Source organism: Mixophyes fleayi, chromosome 4, assembly GCF_038048845.1.
Source record: "Mixophyes fleayi isolate aMixFle1 chromosome 4, aMixFle1.hap1, whole genome shotgun sequence".
Taxonomy (NCBI): Eukaryota; Metazoa; Chordata; class Amphibia; order Anura; family Limnodynastidae; genus Mixophyes; species Mixophyes fleayi.
Genome location: NC_134405.1, coordinates 268,112,129 through 268,125,195, shown reverse-complemented (window position 1 = coordinate 268,125,195; position 13,067 = coordinate 268,112,129). Strand labels below are relative to the sequence as shown.

Genomic DNA, 13,067 nt, shown 5'->3' with positions numbered 1-13,067 from the left:
GCGCATATCTGATAATATGACTCCCGTCCCCGGCGAGACAGGAAGCGGCTAAATCCCCTTCGGCTTAGGTACCCTGGCACGTCAATAAGACGTCACAGGGTCATGTGATCGCAGCAGTCACATGGTACAAAGTGTTAGGCGGGCTGCTGAAAGGCTATATTATCCGTGCAGGAGTGCCATCGTTTCTTTCGGATCTTGGCTGCTATCGTGTACAAAAAGGTAACTAGAAGGGAAGCGAGTATGTGTGAATGTGCGGTGAAAGCAGGGCTGGCACAGGGGGCATGTGCGGTGAAAGCAGGGCTGCCACAGGGGGCATGTGCGGTGGATGCAGGGCTGGCACAGGGGGCATGTGCGGTGGATGCAGGGCTGGCACAGGGGGCATGTGCGGTGGATGCAGGGCTGGCACAGGGGGCATGTGCGGTGGATGCTGGGCTGGCACAGGGGGCATGTGCGGTGGATGCTGGGCTGGCACAGGGGGCATGTGCGGTGGAAGCTGGGCTGGCACAGGGGGCATGTGCGGTGGAAGCAGGGCTGGCACAGGGGGCATGTGCGGTGGAAGCAGGGCTGGCACAGGGGGCATGTGCGGTGGATGCAGGGCTGCCACAGGGGGCATGTGTGGTGGATGCAGGGCTGCCACAGGGGGCATGTGTGGTGGATGCAGGGCTGCCACAGGGGGCATGTGTGGTGGAAGCAGGGCTGGCACAGGGGGCATGTGTGGTGGAAGCTGCAGGGCACAGAGGGGGGGCATGTGTGAGTAAAGCATGTGGGCAGAAGGGGCATGTGAGGGAGAAGCCTCTTCCCCACACAGCCCCTCCTCAAACAACAATACCCTGACAACACTCACCATCTTTTATCTGCTATTCCCCATGACAGGTGCTCATTCTCTTTTCCCTCACAGGCCCACTGCCCACAATCGTGTCTCACTGCCACCCACCAGCTTTTCCCTCACAGGCCCCGCTGCCTCAATCCTGACACCTCTTACTTCAGAATGAAACAAGGTACTTTGTATTATTATCTCACTTGCCGGTAAGGCTCTACTCCTCTTTCAAATAAAGAGACCGTTATTGCCATAGATGTTGTCTTTAATAAACAAAACCACATTTTACTCAGATGATATTTTCATTACAGGCCATGAGTATAATTGCTTTTGTCACAACACTGTACATAAAAAGACTTTTCTCAATTCTCTCACAAAAACAACAATACATCCAGTTTTCTACACACTTTTTTAGGTGGCATACTTCAGCTTTCTCACTTATTCATAACTTTTAAAGTTGGCTATTTTTCAGGCATTCATTGCGGGACACCAGGAACCATTGGAGGATACGGTAGGGACCAGGCGAAAGGGCAATATAAGACATTCTGGAAGTTCACTGACACTACTCCTGCTGTATACCACTCTGCTGTTAGGCCTTTAGTTTAGAATTTTATTACTGGGGTGGTCTCCAAAGTCTACGACTTTAATGTCACAGCTTGGATGATTGTCTAACGCTCTGAGCGTAAGAATAGAGGTAACGAGGTGGTGTTTACTCTAATGCCCCCACTCACAATGCTGGATTCCTCCACAGGACCCGGCCAAAGTCGGTACTGGGGTTCACAGGCAGTCTAAGAAGACTCTTGAGTCACTTGCGTTTTCTGTGGGTGTCCTGTTTGGGCCGTAGCTCGACAATATTATTAGTTGGGTGACAGGAGGAAAAAGTGCTTTTCTTCCTGTTAATGTACCAAAAGCTAAGGTGTCCAGGTTTCTCTCCTGCTTTTTCCTCTTGTCTGCTAGGTGCCCAGTCGCCAAGTCTGCTGATAAGAAATTGGCATCATGGTGTTCTGCCCACCCATGATCGCTAATGTTTGAGCCTGTCTACTCCTCTTCAGGGTTAAACATAAATTGAAGGCCTATAGCAGTGGTTCCCAAACTTTTGCAGTTCGCGGCACCCTTAGAGTCTCCCAATTTTTTCAAGGCACCCCTCCAAAATAATTATTGAGCAGTCCTGTTTTAGAAGTAGTTGGGTCAAAAAATTATAATAAGTATTTAGGTCAGGACAGAAATACTTATTTAGTTGTATGCAAAAATGCCCCCTCTGCATCCAGACACACTGCCCTCTCTCACACTGCCCCCCCTCCTCTGCCCTCTCTCGCGGCGTCCCCCCTCCTCTGCCCTCTCTCGCGGCGTCCCCCCTCCTCTGCCCTCTCTCGCGGCGTCCCCCCTCCTCTGCCCTCTCTCCCGGCGTCCCCCCTCCTCTGCCCTCTCTCACAGCGTCCCCCCTCCTCTGCCCTCTCTCACGCTGTCCCCTCCTACGCTGTGTCCCCCTCCACTGCCCCTCTCACGCTGTGTCCCCCCCCTCCACTGCCCCTCTCACGCTGTGTCCCCCCCCTCCACTGCCCCTCTCACGCTGTGTCCCCCCCCTCCACTGCCCCTCTCACGCTGTGTCCCCCCCCTCCACTGCCCCTCTCACGCTGTGTCCCCCCCCTCCACTGCCCCTCTCACGCTGTGTACCCCCCTCCACTGCCCCTCTCACGCTGTGTCCCCCCCCTCCACTGCCCCTCTCACGCTGTGTCCCCCCCCCTCCACTGCCCCTCTCACGCTGTGTTCCCCCCTCCACTGCCCCTCTCACGCTGTGTCCCCCCTTCCACTGCCCCTCTCATGCTGTGTCCCCCCCTCCACTGACCCTCTCACGCTGTGTCCCCCCCTCCACTGCCCCTCTCACGCTGTGTCCCCCCCTCCACTGCCCCTCTCACGCTGTGTCCCCCCCCTCCACTGCCCCTCTCACGCTGTGCACCTCCTCTGCCCAGCTGTCTCCCTCCTCTGTCCTGTTGTGCCCCGCTGTCACCCTCCTCTGTCCTGTTGTGCCCCGCTGTCACCCTCCTCTGTCCTGTTGTCCTGCTGTCACCCTCCTCTGTCCTGTTGTCCTGCTGTGCCCCGCTGTCACACTCCCTCTCACTCCTCTGCCGCGCGCCAGCCATAGAATAAAAAGAAAGAACACAGAAACTTACCAATCTGTCGGGCGCCGGGACCCAGCAGAGAGAGGCGCCCGACAGATTGGTAAGTTTCTGTGTTCTCTCTTTTTTTCAATGCTTGGCACGCGGCACCCCAGTGACAGCGCCGCGGCACCCCTGGGAGCCGCAGCGCACAGTTTGGGAACCGCCGGCCTATAGGGAGAGTAGTATAGAGGGGGTAGAGCTACGGTGAACTTCTAGGATGTCTTAAAGTGTCTGGGAAACATTGGGGTATAGTGTAGGGACCAGTCATGCAGTGTCTCCCAGGGGACTATATATAAAAATCCTATTATTTATTCTGTGTTTTATTTCCCTGATTACTCTTTCAGAAATAAAACATTTTTTCTTATACTACAAAGCAATTTTTGTTACATACTGTCCAGACTACTGTAATGATATCTTTGTCTCCTACAATCCATTCAAATAGTCGCTGCAGAAATAACCTCTATACTCTCCGTCATTAATTACTGTTGTCTTACTGAAATCATCTTGTCACTACAAAAGTATTTAGTGCTGTCCTATCCATTTCCACTTATATCTATTATAACAATCTCTGTACATACCAACCCTCTGCTTACGCTGACACTTTTTTTATTTGCTTCTCCCAGGTTACCTCCGCTCTCAGGACTATGACCCTTCTTGAATGCTGCCCGTGGAAATGTTCAACAGAATATCTCTGTCAAGTATCGTCTCTAACTGCAGGATCCTGCTGAAAACTCATCTGTTTAAGGAAGAGTTCAAATAAAGCTTGTGACTCCCAGAGGGTAAAAGGACACGTTCTGGAGCGGACTGTTATGGGATTCCCATTTTAAAGTGTCCGTCCATCAAGCGATATTAACGAAGGAGAAAGCAAGAAATCTAATAGAGACAGTTTATTATTCTATTTCTACTCTCGAACTTCATGTTATTATCCACCTGATAATGCCTGATGAAATTACCACGAAGAGTGATAGTTATGTTGTAGCTTGTTACGATGCGGACCAGCAAGTGGGATATATTACCTGATATTGTAAATGGACGTTATCAGACATTTGTGTGTGCTGTTACATATTACAGACAGCTGAACGTTGTAATATACTGTATATTTGAATACTTAGTAAGAAGTACATAATGTGATGTAAACAAAACATACTGAAAGCAGCTTTTTTTGTATATTTCAGAGGTAAGGTTGTAATAAACTAGTTATTTATTTCACCATTAAAATTACTACATCTTTATTGTTGCTTTGGTTGCTTAACTTTCTCAAAAACATCTCAATGTTTAGTATATCAAGTCTGTACTTTACTTGTAATTGCTATGCCGACCAAGGTTCTCCCCCAGCAATGGAGGACCCAGGAGGGGGTGACTGATCCAGGCAGCCGGCCGGACCAGCACACTCATGGGGGGTATATTTATTAAACTGCGGCTTTGTAAGAGTGGAGATGTTGTCTATAGCAACCAATCATTTTCTAGCTATCATTTTGTAGAATGCACTAAATAAATGATAACTAGAATCTGATTGGTTGCTATAGACATCATTTATTTAGTGCATTCTACAAAATAACAGCTAGAAAATGATTGGTTGCTATAGGCATCATCTCCACTTTATCAAACCTGCAGTTTAGTAATTATACCCCATTGTCTTGCACTGTTTGTGATCTAATTATTTCAATAACCTATTTAGTGCTGATACCATGCGCCTCTCTGTGAAAATGGTGCACAATAATTCATAGTGTACAGTAACTTACACACGTAGGAACACTGGCCACAACTTGGACATACACACTGCTGTATATGTAGCACATTTTCTTTTGTTTACAAGCCACCAGACCTGGAAGATAAGTTTTGACCCAAACCCCTCTACCCCTTTATGTTAGATATTTTTTACATGTCTATATGTGACCCGTGTGGAAGAGACCTTCACGCTTTCCTCGTGTGTCCTACAAGCATGTCAAAATATTAGATAAATGCATAAAATATACCTGCTGAACCAAGGATTGTAAAACAAATAATATACTATCTATTCTCTTAATTATCTTTTGTAAAAAAAAGTAATGGCATAATTTACCAATATATTATGAGAACCATCTTCCACATATTAGGATTTTTTTATTGAATGCCTACATTACTTTTAGCCTGACAATTATTACATTATTATTGTTATATTAAAATATGTCCAATTCTTTTTAAAAAGATGCATCTAGCACGAAGTCTATTACACCACATCTGATTATAAGAAGGGTCCCCGCATAATAACATAATTTTCCACCTACAGCAGCAAGAAGTAACTTGTAATGCAATTTGCAACTGATCCATCGTAATCACACAGGTGTTTAATTGTATAGTGTGCCACTAACTACATCTTTATTCAGTCCAGGTAATTTTAAGTTAGGTGTGTGTCTGAATCTAAATTTGACGTGCACAAATGTAGTGCACTCTAATTTTCAGTGCACGCTGTACCCGCCACAATAAGTGCTGAGAGACAAAAGCTGTGGCATTGAAAGTAAGGCAATTATGCAAATAATCTTAAGACTATTATTAGCTGAAGTACCTGCCGTTGCCTGGGTTTAAATCTTCAAGCTATTAAGTTAACAATAAGTTGGATGTAACTGTCAACCTTTTCAAAATAATTAGAAGCTTAGCAGGTCTTCCAACACACCCATTAGGTGGCTGCCCAGTGTCATTTTTGTTTTTAGATTAAATGTCATTGAAATCCATCTAGTGGAAGGACCAGGACAGGTTCGCCAGGTCAAAGTTCTGCCCAGCGTACACAAACGGGAGGTTCTACTGGGACCCTAATCTCACTAAAACCTGGACAGGATTCAACTGGACCATCTCGTGTTGGTTTCATCCCAATCGGTGCAGGGGTGTCTGAATGCATAACTGGACAGACAAGCAGACCAATGATTTATATATATATATAAGATTTTACTGTGATAGGGCATCCTCAGAATGATTCCTCCTCCTGTCTGCCTTACTTGCATTGATCAACATTCTGTGCTTTTGTTATAATTGCCATACCTACTCCCAGTGCCCTTCTTGAGTATGGTTCCAGTAGGATTAGGATAGAGAAGAGGTATCCTAGTACATGGACTGGAGCCAATGACTGAGGAGTCACCAGACCCATTGTGCTAAATAATGCCACATAAGTACCCCTTGAGTAAAATATACACCATGGGTATATCCAAGTACTTCTTTAACTAAAAATGTTAACACTAAAATCTGAACATTTCTTGGAGGGGGGGGGGGGGGGGGGCAGGGGATCGTGTAATTTAAGTACTGCTCTTAACTATACATTTATGCATCCGTGTTAATATGACCCAGGTGGCAAAGCCTACATTACGCAGCTTGCTGTGACTCACGTCGTGGAGGACCCCATCCTGACCACTTCACTGGGAAGTGGCAGGATGCGGGAAAACCAACCAGGTACTGCAGGAGATCTATGCAGAATTAGGGAGTCTCCCGGACAATACGGGAGAGTGGGCAAGTATGATTAAAACATAACCTAAATTATCCACTACAAAGCATACAAGTATAATAGTAAATTTCTGTAAGCAAATCTACATGCTCCAGACTGAATTGAATATTCCCCAGAGCAGGGCCATCTTAACAACATTACGGGCCCCCAGGAAAAGCAGTGCATTGGGGGCCCTATATATAATATATATATATATATATATATATATATATATATATATATATATATATATATATATATATATATATATATATATATTATAGTAGTAAGTGCTTTATTTATATACATTTTTTGCTATTAGGCTGGGGTAGCGGATCCCCTCTTCACTGTGGATTTTTTCAAGTGAGTTATTTCAGGATTCTCAACGAAGCACATTAGGAACTGAGCTTTGTCTCATTGGGCACATACTTTATCGTGTCTATTGACTTTTAATATATTTTTTTAATTTTTTACTTTTATATTTTTTGGGATATATTTGTGTATTTTACTGTTATTGCTTTCTGGCCAGAGGCAATTTTGATATCACATGTGTTTTGCAATATAATTTCTATTTTATAATTGTGTCTTGTTTGTTTGTTTTTTGTTGTGTTAGCGCCAAGGAGCAATTTTTCTATTGTTCCCATTGTGAGGATTTGGTGTTTCCTCTGTTCTCCTGTTCGGCAGCTTGTCCCATTTCTGTTTATTAGGGAGCGTAGATTAGGATTTTTGTTTGTTGGAATCCGCATATAGTTATGCTTATGTGGTATCTGTGCAGATATAATATATGAAAGGAGGACATTGGACACTCATTGTACGCTGAGAAGATTTACTACCAGGGGGCTAAATAATAAATATTAAAATAATAATAACCACATTAGCCATTGGTATATACTGTGGAATTGAATATACTAGCTCCCCATGGTCAAAGTATAAATTAACACACCCTCTCATACAAGTGGCTATATATGTGCATTATTTACTATGGATAGACTCCTGTAAAGGAGTCTCCTGACTTAATTTTCAGTTTGGAAATGATCATCTCTTTATATAAAATTTTGTTATGGTGGTTCATATATGAATCTAGCAATTGATTGCCTATCATCTCCCTGAGATAGTCCTCTTGATTTTTAGCTATATATAGAGATATAGGAACCAATCTCTTGTAAATTGGTCTGCTCTATTATTCCATGTTTCACTATTATATGATACTCTTCATGCCGTCTGTCTGGGTACTTTGTTTTAATACACAACACACACTTTTAATGAATTGTATTAAAAAGCAGCAAAATATATAAAAATTATTGAAAGTTATATTTTATAATTTGTTACATCATTTGGTATGGTTCCTCTAATAACATATAATTCTTTAGGGACTGGAGTGCCTCTTGTTCTTTTCTTTGGCTTTACTTACTATTAACATATAAGAGTGCACCCTACCTATTTTGTGAGATTGATATTAAATCATTAACAATAGATTACAAGTTCTGTAGCTGTGTGCGACCATTCTCCTCTGTGTTTGTGTATTTTAAATTTATAATGTTTTTATTGTTGATAGTTTACATTGTAACATTTTTGATATTTGTTGAAACATGAGATTCAAATTTGTAGAACTTTATGGACATGTTCGAAGCTCAAAGGAACCGGAAGTATGTAATGTCATTCCATCCGAGCCTCGTTTTATCTGGGGGAAGCGAGAACATGCAAGATGGGAGTTACCGAATTCAAGCCTTGTTTCCAGTTGAGGAAGAGGATATAACATGCGCATAATTTCTTAGAGTATACTAGCCTTGAAAAAGACTCGTGGCGAGTCGAAAAGCGCTGGTGCTGGGACCAGACCCGATCTCCGGGAAATCTGAGCTTGGCATATTTCATTGCCTTTGATTTAGTGGAGTCTGGTAAGAGTCCTTTTTTTATATTACTGGATTTTATTTGTTCATGATTTTATCTTGTCAGCATTTCATACTATATATGATTAAAAGATAATGCACTAGATCCCCCTTTTCTTTGTTTCATTTTAATGTGGAGGGAGCTGTTTCCAAAATGGAGGAGAGAGGAGGAAAAATCTATTTGTGATTGAAGGCACTTTCAAATTGGAAACACTGTAAGCATAAGTCCTGTGGGGACAAGGTGTGCAGGAAGATCACAAGTTTTCCATCAGTGTTTTCTGATAGGAATTGCACAGTGTCAATTAGAATCTCTCCTTCACCATATTTTGGGAACTATTTTGGAAATTATGTGTGACATATTACACAATGTTGTGTTTCATTTTTGAGTTCTAGTGAGAAACTGAAAGATTTCAAGATTTGTCTGAAATTCTTAATCTGGATGAAGCACCTTCAACTCTGACGTGCCACAAAAATATGCCCTAGATGCATGTACACATTTGTTCCTTTTTTATATACATTATTTTAGAAGAGAGTGGATCCTCTTCAATTGTGTGCATGAGCGCCATTATTGATCTTTTTACTGTTTTTATCTATGTTCATTGTTCCACTATCACTGATTGTTTAGTGACCATGTTCACATACAGAGAAGAAAGGTATACGTTAGTGGAAGGGATTTTTCAATTAAACCCTTCAATGATCAATAAGAATGAGGAAGATCTATCCGTAAATATGTCCAGATTAGATAAGATTTTGATCAAAGAGAACCGCATTTAGTGGGAGGTAGTACCTTTGGAAAACTACACAGTGGAGCAACTCATTCCAAAGGGTTTGAGAATAGATAAACAACCATCTTTTAATTCAGCATCTTTAGCTTTTAAAAAAAAAAAATGGAATTCCATTCTGTACATTATCATCATCACCATTTATTTTTATAGCGCCAATGATTCCGCCGCTCTGTACAGAGAACTCATTCACAACAGTCCCTGCCCCATTGGAGCTTACAGTCTAAATTCCCCGACAGGACAGACCGAGACTAGGGTAAATTTTTGATAGCAGCCAATTAACCTACTAGTATGTTTTTGGAGTGTGGGAGGAAACCGGAGCACCCAGAGGAAAACCACGCAAAAACAGGGAGACCATACAAACTCCAGACAGATAAGGCCATGGTTGGGAATTGAACTCATGATCCCAGTGCTGTGAGGCAGAAGTGGTAACCACTTCGCCAACGTGCTGTACACTTGCTCCTTTTCATTGATACAGTTGATTATAAAAAAGATAGGAGGAAGGAATTGGCCACTTTGGAAGAAGAGATCCAGGTTATAGAAAAGTTGATTTATCCATTTAGAGAATTGGATGAATACAAACAAATAGCAAGGAAGATAGAGAAAGATTGTAAAGAACTTGTTAATATGTAAATCAAGAAAATTTCAGAGGGACAAAACGGACTCTACAGATAGACACTACAGAGAATGGAAAAAAAGTGAATAGAAATAATAGAAAACAGATCATAGGATTAGAATGGATAGAAAATGACCAGTATAAAACTTATCAGTCTAATGAGGACAATAATAGGAAGAAAAAACGGAATGTCGGGTGCAACGTCATCACATCCGACATTCAGTGAGGAGCAGAGAGGAGTCAGTGGCAAGAAGAGAGAAGACGAACAGAAGAGGAGAAGAAAAGAGAAGAAAGGATAAGAAAGAAGCTATTAGAAAAGGTAAGTGAATGAACGTAACCAAAGGGGAGCAAAGGCAGCATGGCAGATTTTATTTTGAGGGGCAAAAGCAGCATGGCAGACTATATTCAGGGACAAAGGCAGCATGGCAGACTTTATTGTTAGTGGCAAAGCAAAGGCAGCATGGCAGACTTTTTTTCAGGGTCAAAGGCAGCATGGCAGGTATTTTTTTTTCAGGAGTAAAGGCAGCATGGTAGAGTGAAGGGGGAGCACAGGCAGCATGGCAGAGTGAAGGAGGAGCACAGGCAGCATGGCAGAGTGTGAAGGGGGAGCACAGGCAGCATGGCAGAGTGTGAAGGGGGAGCACAGGCAGCATGGCAGAGTGTGAAGGGGGAGCACAGGCAGCATGGCAGAGTGTGAAGGGGGAGCACAGGCAGCATGGCAGAGTGTGAAGGGGGAGCACAGGCAGCATGGCAGAGTGTGAAGGGGGAGCACAGGCAGCATGGCAGAGTGTGAAGGGGGAGCACAGGCAGCATGGCAGAGTGTGAAGGGGGAGCACAGGCAGCATGGCAGAGTGTGAAGGGGGAGCACAGGCAGCATGGCAGAGTGTGAAGGGGGAGCACAGGCAGCATGGCAGAGTGTGAAGGGGGAGAACACAGGCAGCATGGCAGAGTGTGAAGGGGGAAAACACAGGCAGCATGGCAGAGTGTGAAGGGGGAGCACAGGCAGCATGGCAGAGTGTGAAGGGGGAGCACAGGCAGCATGGCAGAGTGTGAAGGGGGAGCACAGGCAGCATGGTAGAGTTTGATGAAGAGGGGTATTACTGTGGCATAATTTGAAATGGGGGCACTACTGTGTGGCATAACATGACTCATTACTATTATCTTGATATTAGCAGCATACAATATTATTTGAGTATTACATTATTTGAATATTAATATGCATTAATTGCATATTAATTTGAGTATTAAATGCATGAAATATTAAACTACCTTTCGGTATATCTATAAGTATACTTAAAACGGACATTAGGGCAGAGAACCGATTGCTAATTTGAATCACACCACTGCGTCCAACCACAAACACAGGACCTTGACATTTAGGCAAGAACCATCATATACATTTGGCGACATTCCATGATGGGAGGACAATGTGTTACCCCAAAACCTTACATGACGTCAACACCAGTGTCCAGCACAAGTAGGCAGCAGTACATAGGCAGTCAATCCCCAATTGATAATAGTGAACTGTTGCATTATGAACCCCCGCCTTGATTTTATTGTATTGCACCTTTTTCACATAATGTACAGCTTCTATTATAATAAAATAATATATATTTTTTTAAAAAACAACATTTGTTTTACCAACCTCCATATACTGTTCATGCAGAGCTTGAACTATAACATCACAGGTCTCAGGTATGATCAAATCCAGAGTTTGAAATTGCTGTGCTGCATTTGAGACCAGCTAATGTCCTTCCTGTGGCCAAAAGCTCAGGGTATCAACCAGTCTCTGCTCTGCAGATATGGGTCTCATCCTTCTGTATGACAAGTTGGAGCAGCTTCTGGAATTTGGGCTCATTCATACTCAGGAAATTCCTGAAGTCATCAGGGTTGTTGTCCTATATCTTCTCTGGAACCACTCTTTGGTGCAACAAGACTGATTCTTTTTCTTTCTTTCCCTCTGGGTCTTCGCTTGCAGTCTTCTTGCCATAGTGAGTAGCAAAAGACCAGTAGCTTGCTCTACTTTAACAGGATTCATAATATTAAAATAAATCATCGATGTGCAGTTGCGACAGAACGTACACTGTACACAAAGATGTGTTATAGAATGAATGGTGATGATGTGTTTCCTTTTAAAAGTTTTGGGGAAGTTTTTGTCGGAGATGTTCTGCTCCTTATTTACATTTATTCGGCATATCGCTGCAGGGAGCCCATATGTCATTTCAGCGTTTATGAAATAAAAATCTTTTAAGATGACAATATGGCTGTCAAAAGTCGCTGCCCAGATGGTTGGTGTTCCACAAATATTTGAAAACGTGTCTAGTGTGTACGCATGAATCACCCGACCGATCGGAAATTCAGTCACAGGTACAATCCTTGTAGATAAAACATTTGTCGCAAAAATCTACAATGTGTACCTAGCCTAACTTCTTGAAGTATTTTCCTTCCATACTGAACAATAGCAGAAAGTGCCATGTCTAGAAGAGTATGTCAGATAAATGTGTGAATTGATAACCACCATGCTGCTTTGCAGAAATTGTCCATTTAGGTCTGAGCCCTGCGTGCCCAAAAGGTTGCCACGTCCCTTGTAGAATGAGCTCTTACAAATCCCAGAACCTCACGTCCATTACTACTAGCCTGTCCAATGACCTTTCTGATCTCTTTTGCAAGAGTATGTGTGGATGGAGTGTGTCTTTGACAAGATTACAGAGGAAGGGCAAAGTATTGACCCTTTTTCTTAATTTCTTCATTCTGGAGAAGAAAGCCAAAATTGTATGTAATCCAGTTATTTGTTGGCTGTAGGAAGAGTGAATGAAGTATAGTCTCCTGATTTATATGAAAAGTGTGAAACACTTGAGACTTCGTATAAAGGCTGAAATGAATTAGACATTAAGGTATCCAGGACAATATTGAGATCCAAGAAAATTTTAATACCAGAACAAAGTCTCTACTATTTTAAAAAAATAAAAAAATAAGATCCTCTGAATCTACTGTCTACAAAAATACAAATACATAAACCTTTAGAATGGGAAGGTCGTCATGAGGAAAAAATGCGGAATACCAGCAGTAGTAGAATCCTCCAATTTGGACTTGCACCATAGATAGAATTTCCTCCAAATCCTTTAATTAATAATGTCAGAGTTTAGTTTTCTATCTTGAGAAAGTACTTCAATCACCTTTTCAGAGACACCCTTGTGCCTTAACCATGAAAAGAGGACATACAGATTTAGATGCAGAGCTGGTCCCTGAAGATAAGTGTCCTGTAGACTTATGGAAGTAACTAGTACCCCAAATACCTATTTTGCTTTCCTGGCCAATAGCTCTGAGCTTCCTTACAGCGCAGTTGAGTTAAATTA

The 13,067-nt window shown here is 42.8% G+C and overlaps 1 long non-coding RNA gene across 2 annotated transcripts; it reads left to right on the top strand.

Moving 5' to 3' along the window:
* Positions 1 to 203: 203 nt before the first annotated feature.
* LOC142150133 (uncharacterized) lies at positions 204 to 4,194 on the top strand. 2 transcript variants are annotated; one of them, XR_012691033.1, is made up of 3 exons: positions 204 to 219; positions 899 to 998; positions 3,600 to 4,194. It is a non-coding gene; the product is annotated as an uncharacterized LOC142150133 (long non-coding RNA). The 2 variants fall into 2 exon arrangements; XR_012691032.1 differs by lacking the exon at positions 204 to 219 and having other exon boundaries at positions 814 to 998.
* Positions 4,195 to 13,067: the final 8,873 nt, after the last annotated feature.